Source organism: Sinocyclocheilus rhinocerous, unplaced genomic scaffold (genome assembly GCF_001515625.1).
Source record: "Sinocyclocheilus rhinocerous isolate Xijiao unplaced genomic scaffold, SAMN03320098_v1.1 scaffold2194, whole genome shotgun sequence".
Lineage (NCBI taxonomy): Eukaryota > Metazoa > Chordata > Actinopteri > Cypriniformes > Cyprinidae > Sinocyclocheilus > Sinocyclocheilus rhinocerous.
Window position 1 is genome coordinate 1,151,048 of NW_015652304.1, and position 9,699 is coordinate 1,160,746.

Here is a 9,699-nt window from a genome sequence, read left to right on the forward strand (position 1 = left end):
ATAACATAATCTTCCTTTTCTGTTCCTCTCTGAATAGTGCCCTTTAGTGTCTCTTTATCAACACAGTGTTTCTCTCTCTATCTCCCTCTCTGTTCGCCTTCTTAGACTGTCGCTCTGTCTCCTTCTTTCTAAATAACGTTTTTTTTCCTTCTGTGCCAGTGACCTTACAGCGAGGCTTTGAACCTTGCTCTTTCTTCCTCCCTCTCCATCATTCTCTCATTCTCTACCTCACGCTCTCTCTTTCTCTCTCTGGAGGAAAATCACACACTCATCAGTTTTCCCCGCTTGGCTCTTGACGAGCAAAGTCGCAAGGAGAATATTAATGGACTTCAGCAACCAATTAACACCTAACTCACATAACAACCTTTTATACAAGCCAGCATGCTGGGAAAAGAAGGAGAGAAGGCAACAGAGAGAGAGAGAGAGAGAGAGATAGAGAGTGCGAGACGAAGAGGAAGCCGTTTAATTTGACATTTATGCTGTGAGGATGGAGATGACGGAGATGTCTGGGAGAGAAAAGCGAAAGACGGAGCACATGATCGTGTTAAAATGAGACCGAGGAGTGGGATGAGGAATTATGGGAAGTAACTGTAATCACAATTAATCAAGAGTTGCGCTTCTAGACCGATCCAGACTGTTGAGAGTATTAGAGTGATTAAAATTAGCTCATTATTCAACTTGCATAATTAAATTGCAATTCCAATTAAATTATGAAGAAAAATAATTGAAAGGGATCTTATTGCTATTGTGAATGTGCACTATGAATCTAAAATGAGTGATCCGTTCAGCAATAGGGTCATATGATAAGGAGAGACACTCTTAAAAACATATTTTACAGTATTTTAAAATAAATAAATAAATAAATAAGCAAATCAATCACTTCAAGATGAATCAAGACTCCAGTTTTACATCTGTATCCTGGTCATCTGGTTTATTTTGCAATGTTACGCAGAGTCAAATGCATGCAGACAAAACTAGGCCAAATAGTAAATATGAATATAAAACTAACCATTTAGATGCATATCTTCCTGAATAAATATACAGGATGTGAATCTAAATATGGTGAATTGTTCTGTTTGTTGTGTGCTTAATCTAATATCTTTACATGGGTTCTGAAACCCATATATAATGGCCAATGCGCATCTCCTCTGACCCAATACAAATCAAAGCAAATCAAATTACAAAAACAAAATATAAATGGCCTTGGAATACTGAAAGAATAAAACCAAACCATGATACAAGTTATAATGACATTGGGCTTCAAAACAAGATTATGAAATGGCAGAATATGTCGTCACTGTCAGAGACACTGAATACAGATTCACTTAATGCATCCTCACTGTCAGAGACGTATGACACAGATGCAGTGCATCCCCACATTCTCAGAGATACAGAAATAGAGAGAGTACTGTAAGAATACGGCATCCGTAGATACACGGTATTGAATTATAGAGTTGTTAGAAGATGGGTGACAGGCACTGAGCTTTTGTAATATATTGGTTGACTCTCTTCGATTTGTTCACATCTGAGATAACTATGGCTGGGTATCAATACGGATTACCTGATTCAATTCAATAGTGATTCACAAGCTATAGATTCAATTTGATTCTGTTCATCACGATTCTGATTCAATTGGGTATACTTCCGTTATAATGTCCTTTTTGTTGTACAATATGTCCATAATGTTTTAAAGTGCCCATATTATGCTCATTTACAAGTTCATTATTTTATTTGTGGGGTCTCCTAGAATACATTTACCTCATTTAAAGTTTAAAAAACACATACAGGCCCTGAAAAGCCCAAGTCTGATCTGATTGGTCAGCTGGCCCAGTCTGTTATGATTGCTTCACAACTTGAATGTGTCAGAAATGTAACATTGCTTACCATAATCGGGTTTTCAGCTATGGTAACTATAGCATCAGTTCAATGTTTTTTGCCTTCACAGTGAAAACACAGTCTCCTCGACATAGCGAAATCACTTACCCATCTGTTCTTTGAAGGCGGACCAAAGCAGCCAGAGGGCGGGCATTATGCAAATGTCTAACATGGTGAGATAAGCAAGTTGCAGAAATAACTGCAGGACAACAAACGAGGCATTTGAGGCAAGTGTTTTCTTTCTGAGATTAGCTCGCTTTGGTGTGGACTTTGTGCTTTGTAACTTTGCAGATCATTTGCATGCACAAACAACTATATTACACACTAAAGCAAAAGTACAATTTTAAATTTAAGTAATTTTTTTCGGGCTACACTGGTCATGTCTTTGATTTACTACAAAGAACCAGTTCATAAGAGGAATTTGTTCATCATTGGACTATACTGGTTGCATGTTTGTTTTTACGTTCAGCTGGCAAAAACAACTTCGAGATAGTTCACCCAAAAATGAAAATTCTGTCATTATTTACTCACCCTCACATTGTTCCAAACCTGTATGAGGATCTTTATTCTGTTGATCATAAAAGGATATTTTGAAGAATGTGTTTAACCAGTACTCTTCCATAGTATGAAAAATAGTATTGACTTCCATAGTATGAAAAATATATACTATGGAAGTCAATGGGGACCAGAAACTGTTTGGTTATCCACATTATTCAAAATATATATATATCCAAAATATATTATATAAAATATATTCTTTTGTGTTCAGCAGAAGAAAGAAATTCATACAGGTTTGGAACAATTTTAGTATGAGTAAATGATAACAGAATTTTCATTTTTGGGAGAATTATCCCTTTAAAGATGTTTCTGGCCATTATTTTGGGGTACATACTATTGTAATTAAATCACATTTCAATACAGACTGCAAACAAAATGGGGAAGACTAGAACAAAAATCAATATATTTACCCAGCCCTAGTTATAACCATGAATTGCATTGCAATTTCAACCAAAGCCTGCTTGCACAATGAGTCTGGAACCTTGCAACATCATTAGATTTTGGCGTATTAGATTTGGCACATTACTGGTGCAAAATATACGCCAGTAATGTGCTTTTTACAAAATCACACTCACGCTCAAATCACTCACATATTTTTGTGTCCAGTATTACAATTCCAGTGTGTCCAGCACATCTAAAGCCATTAAACAACAAAACAAAACAATCCTTTCCTCCCCCAAATCTCGAAAGACTACCCATACTCGATGATTCATATCATGTCAGTGATATGTGCCACAATATTTATGAATAATATTCATATAATCATTGCTGTTTCTTTGTCAAAAATTGGGTTACATAACCATCACTTCATTGATTTGCCAACAGTGTGAGCAGTCACGGCCACAGACTGAGAAAGTCTCAGGGGAGGGTTTCAATGAAAGAGGAACATTTCCAAAAACAAATTACCTGAACAAAGGTAGGCCGAGACGCAAAGTAAATTTGGGTGATGTTGGGACAGGAAGTACAACAGCAACTGCATCATTAGCAGTAACTGAGACGCTGAAATGGCCTGAATAAGAAGTCTGGAGCTAAAGTACACATCTTTAACAGTCCAACAGGCCGTCTGTCGACTGAGAGGAACAAGTGAGGAAATGAGAGCTGAGGGAAAATGAAATAATTAGAAGGCCTACCTGCGGCGTTCATTGAAATATGTAAATCCATTTAATTTTGCTTTGATTTGCTCTGCTGCTCCCATTTCTAGCTCACCCTCTCTCTCTCCTGTCGTCGTCTTTATGTCTCCGGCTCTTCTCTCATTCACACTAGCCATATTAAACTTGTATTAATACACTGTAGGTATGTCAGTTCAATTACCGTGGTTCTGTACTGCCCATGGGCACAGACGGTGTGTGTGTGTGTGTAAGAGAGAGAAAGAAAGTGGGTGATAAGATGTTTATGAAAGATGTTATGCCTGAATCATTGTTTTAAAAAGCTCAAACGTGAGCGTTATAATCAGTCTCTCAGTGTGCATTCAGGTGAAACATATTTGGTAATGAAAATAGATGAGATTGTGTGTGTTTGTGTGAACTGGATGTGTGAGAGCGAGGCGGAGGAGAGAGAGACAGATGTCTATGTAAATTACAGATCAAGAGAACAACCGCAGAAATAGGATGACGTCTGCCTTAAAGGTGCAGTGTGTAATTTCCACGGCACCAAACAAAATCACAAAAATGAGTGTTTATTCTTCCTTTCGCTTTTGGTTGGACAACCAGTTGTCCTGAACACTATGATGCCTCTACCTCTAAAGGCGACTGGCTCTTTTAACTGTAAGGCAACACTTCATCTACTGTAATGTGTGTTACGATTTTTTTTTTATTGTGTATGAGTAAGTTCATCTCTACCAATGGCATTAGATTATCGAGTCTGACTGACATCTAATTCACCCATTTGAAGCTGCTAAAATATACTAATGGTTTGGAAATAATGAGGGAAAATAACTGTATATGTATCTGTATATGAAGAGTTCAGATGCAAAAGCCTCTAAGTACCGTTTGAAATTCTCTTCTAAAATGAACATTTTTCTCAGGCTCCTATGTTTATGTTCAGATCCTATTTATTGCCATTAAAGTGAAATTACTGAACCTACACACAAGAGCCTGATAAAAATGCTCAATTTAGAAGAAAATTTCAAACGGCACTCAGAGGCTTTTGCATCTGAACTCTTCATATATATCTGTTATACTGTATCTATTGTATACACACTACCGTTCAGACTATTCTGAGTTCAGGGATGTTTTTGAAAGACAAGTCTCACGCTCACCAAGGCTACAATTATTCAATTATTATGTTCCAAAACTGTATTTTTGTTGATCATAAAAGAAGATATTTTTTAATAGTAGATTACCAAGGCTACAATTATTCAAAATCAAAAATACAGTACAAACAGTAATATTGAGAAACCGTATTGCCATTTAAAATAACCTTTCTACTTTAATATATTTTAAAATATAATTTATTCCTATGATGGCAAAGCTGATTTTTTAGCAGCCATTATTAGTCTTCAGGGTCACATGATACATCAGAAATAATTATAATATAATATATAATTTTATAATATATTGTATAATATAATAATATTATATAATATGCTGATTTGCCGCTCAAGAAACATTTCCTATTACAATAAATGTTGAAAATAGTTGTGCTGCATAATATTCTTGTGGAATTCATGATACATTTTTTTTTCATGATTTTTTGAGGACTTGAAAGTTCAAAAGAACAGCATTTATTTGAAATGGTAACTTTTTATAATATTATAAATGTCTTTACTGTCACTTTTGATCAATTGAATCATGCATCCTTGCTCAATAAATTAAGTTCTTTAAAAAATGGACCACAAACTTTTGAATAGTAACGTATTGTTCGCTCAGTGCAATCCTGTGTGAAACTGCTCTACATAATGCAAAGATATATCTGGTCACGCTTTTTGAGTCAACTCCTTTTTCAAACCAATAATGTTAAACCTTAGTACAGAAATCGCAGTTAGATGGTAGTTGAACTATTGGGGACACATTTGTCAGGCTGACAACATCCCAAGAGATGAAAACGTATAGAGCAAGCAATGATGCACACAAAGCACAAGGTGACATTCAACTACAAATTTAAAGACAGAGATGCGATCTACGCCAACATCACATAACGCATAACTCAAAAGAACACCACCAACACAAATAACACTGTAAACTGTAAAACAATTCGTAATAAAGCAGTAGTGCTGGCAACCACAGCCTTCAGTACTGCAGACATCACAACAGACCTGTATTAAAGTACGTTTGTGCAGTTATTTATTTTTATTGTACAGTTAATTGATGAACAAATACAGTCTCATAAAAGTTAAGGAAATCGCATTTACGGCACAGAAAATACTGAAGATTAAACATTAAACTGTGCCAGAAAGTATTTACATGTCACACACACACAAAACTAAACTTTTCAGAATCCAGCTTTTTAAAAGTCTCATCATCCACGTTTCCTCTCCTTCTATTTTATTTCCATCTTCCCTTCATCATTAACAGGAAGTGGACAGTTTCTGGGCAAGGTGACCTCAGCATACAGGTGCTCTTTGATAAATAATGCACTCGTATTTTTTACTACAGAGCTTCATGTCAAACTCAAGCTGTTGCTATCAGATAGTCAGCAGCCAAGAACACACAACATCTTGGCTGTTCAAAAGCATTATTATCTCCCACCTACACACACACACACACACACATACACACACACACACACACACTACATCTCTCCTTCTGCGCTACTATCCCTACGTTTCAGCTGTGTGCATCTCTTTGCACCAAAGACTTCTATTTTTGTGTCTATGTTTGCGTGTATTAATCCCAGGGCTCATTAGCTTGCTTCTACATATAGCGCTCCAAACTATTACTATAAACACACTAATGAACGCTTTAATTTGTTTGTCCCATTTGACAAAAAATGTTTTTCTGTATATAAAAAGTGCCTATGTGCAAATTTAAACTCACAAACACAATATTTTTAGATGCTTTCATTATGTTTTTATCATTAGATTAGCACACACGTACATTTCCATTCATATACACACACTGAGAGATTCAAACAAGCTCCTAGCTGTAGGTGTGGCATCAATCTCTTTGTTTAATGCGTTAAATTGTGCTGTAATTATAGTTATTACACCTCTTCTACTAGCATGAGCCAGGCGGACAAATCCTTGCTCCCCCCTCTCTCTCTCTCCTCATTTGTCTGCTCATTTCTCTCTCCCTCTTTCTCTCCTTTCTTCATGCACAGCTGGGCACTGGCTGCATCAATCACAGCCTGTAATGTCATTCAGCATAAAGCACACAGTCGCCAAGCAACTGCCTATCAGCAGGCGCACACGCCTCTATGCTCCGGCCACACACCAGCACTCTTGGCCAATCAGGTGAGTCGGTCCCCTGAGTCGTTCCACTGTGATCAGAAAATACAAGGGCTCTGGGCATAATCTACAACACATTTCATCCCTTATTCTTTTTTCGCTTATTTCTTCAAGAAATACAGAAAGAGAAGTGTCCTTGGGGACACCGGGGTTTGGTCACTTTTTACTCTAGTGGATATTTCTCAGGGTAGCTTTAGTTTTGAAGGTCAGTGTCTGTGTATAGGCACATACATTAAGATCTTGGCTGCAAAATAGCTGTTCAACATTTCCAACAACGTCGTCCAGGAAAGATTCAGGTCATTGAACATGCATTGGACTTTTGTGGCAATATGCCTTAATAACAGGACAAGATGTCCCGCACTGTAAAAAAATATATATTTTCCAGTTGACAGAACCTATTTAGTCGCGAATACTAATTTATGTGAATTACTTAACTGAAACTACTTAAAACTTATGTTAGACCAACAGAATTCCCCCAAATGCTGTCAAATACAGTTGTCTGGACAAAGAATTTCATATTGAACAATACTGCTGAAATGTTAAGGATTTTTGAGTTCCCAACATGCATTGCAGCATGAATAAATAATGCTGTTAAAAGATCGTTGTGTTGATGTTTGCTGACTTTATTTAAACTTGTGTTGCTGTTTTGTCATTATCATTAGTTATTTGTTGTGTTGTGATGTTAGGGGCTCATCTTTTTACATTTGTTACCATACTTCAGGTTTGTGTTGAAGTCTTTGAGATATAGTTTTAAAAGGTAGTACACATATTTTTGCTTGTAAGTTGATTGATTCTTCAGAAACAACATCAATGCATTTCACATATTAAGTATTCTATGAAATATATATATACACCACCAAAATACTCTATTAGTTTATTGGGTTACTACTAAAAAACTGGATGGAAAGGAAGCTGAAATCGATGTTTTTTGGCTGAATGACACCAAAACAAACAAATAGATTCAAACTGACAAAACAAAGTAGTTTTACTAAGACAACCATTACGACAATAGTTAAGAAAAATGTAAAATCTGAAAACATCATGTTTCCTTGAATTTTTAACTTTTCCCAACAATTCTTTTTATAGTTTGCATGGGGTAAGTCGTCACAATTGTACCACCCATTAAACAGTCTATTATAGGCAAAATATAAAGAGTAAAGACATAAAGATCACAAAAACACCTCATACGAAAATACAAACACCTTACCATTATTTTGCTAACAAATGTTGCCACTAATAAATACAGAAAATTTAAACATCAACCTGATAATTATGAAAAACTACTAGGGAGGAGGATGATAACAATACCGGATAATTATTTGTATATTATGGTCAAGTAACTAATAAACATATGCTATTCTACACAATTTTGTCTAAATACATTTTTATTAAACCATTAAAACCTTTTAAAATTCTATTTAATAAAGCGAATGTAGAATGCATCACAACATTATCATGTACGGTATAACAAATGGATAATCATTTTGCTAAAGTTTACATTTAACAGTGTTATATAAGATTGAAATGAATACTATAATAAAATTAAAGTTTTGGACAACAAAATGATTCTAATTTAAATGGGTTTTAAGCTAGATGTTCGAAACAGTCATACAAACCACTACTAGAGAAAACCCACACTTATGTTATAAAAACTTATAACAAATTGACTGTATGAAAACTAGCCCCGGTCTCTCTCTTTATAAAAGTTTATCTAGCTTTCCTCTACTTGCAACGCAAACATAATTTCACGATAATGTGCTGTCTCCTCCTCTCCTTCCATCGCTCCCCCTCTATCGTTCTCTCCATCACCTCGCTGTCATTAGTATGGCTGAGGTGTCAGGCAGTGGCAATGCTGAGCGGCCGAGTTCAGGCAGAGGACAGCGAAAGAAAAATAGAAAGACAGCAGCTGGTAGGAGGTGACAAGGTAGAAACACACACAACAGCACATGCTCACCCACAGCAACTTTTTATCTCATGACCCGAACAGATACATATATATAGACTTCCTGAACAGCAGACAGTGCGTAGAGCCGCACAGAAATTTTGAATTACGTGTCAGGCTTCACATCAGCACCTTTACAGGACCTTATATATCTACGACAAAGAGCACCAGGGGCAGAGAAATCACAGCGGGATGTGAAATACGCTCGCTCGTCTCTGTGCACAATCAATACTGCTTAACACACACTCTCAAGCTCAGACTGGGGCCCTCAGGAGCCCAGAACTGTTACCAGTGTTATTGCTGAACCCAGCAACCGATTGTCAATGAAAACTCATATGGAGCTACAGTAATGATACCGCACTCCAGAAAGAGAGGTGGATGTGAGCGGGGAGACATCCATTAGGAATGGGGTAAGAGTGAGATTAGCCAAAGAGAAATTAGGCACTGTGCATGAATGCTGCTGACAAGACCAGCTTAGACCAGAATTAATTTCCATGCTGGTTAGTGCGGGTTTGGTTGTCTAGCTGGCGGATGTCAATGGTGTTCACCTACAAAGATGTAATAGCAATGCTGGTTACATTAACATTAAGAGAGATGGTCATAAGCCAGTACATGGTCAGTAAGGTCACTGTGGTGAAGTTGGTTGGCTCCAGGTTGGTTTGTGGTAATGTTGGTTGAAGTCTTGGTGGTTATAAATTTTTTCGGATTTGTAATGGCAGAAGGTAATCTCTATAATTAGACATATTGTTTTGTGTCCATTTCTAAATCAAACTATATATTATTACTTTATATAAATATGTAAATATTAATTAAAATGTTGTAGTTTAGTTGTGTGTAAGAGTATGTATGTGTGTGTGAGTATATATATATATATATATATAATATACATACAGTATATATATATATATATATATTAAAAAAAAAATTTTTAATAAATAAT

At 36.2% G+C, this 9,699-nt stretch overlaps 1 protein-coding gene across 2 annotated transcripts in view; it reads right to left on the bottom strand.

Annotated features, from left to right (window-relative positions):
• The window catches only part of LOC107714698 (cell adhesion molecule 4-like), a 146,033-nt gene that overhangs the window by 55,342 nt on the left and 80,992 nt on the right, over positions 1 to 9,699 (bottom strand). The window lies entirely within an intron of this gene.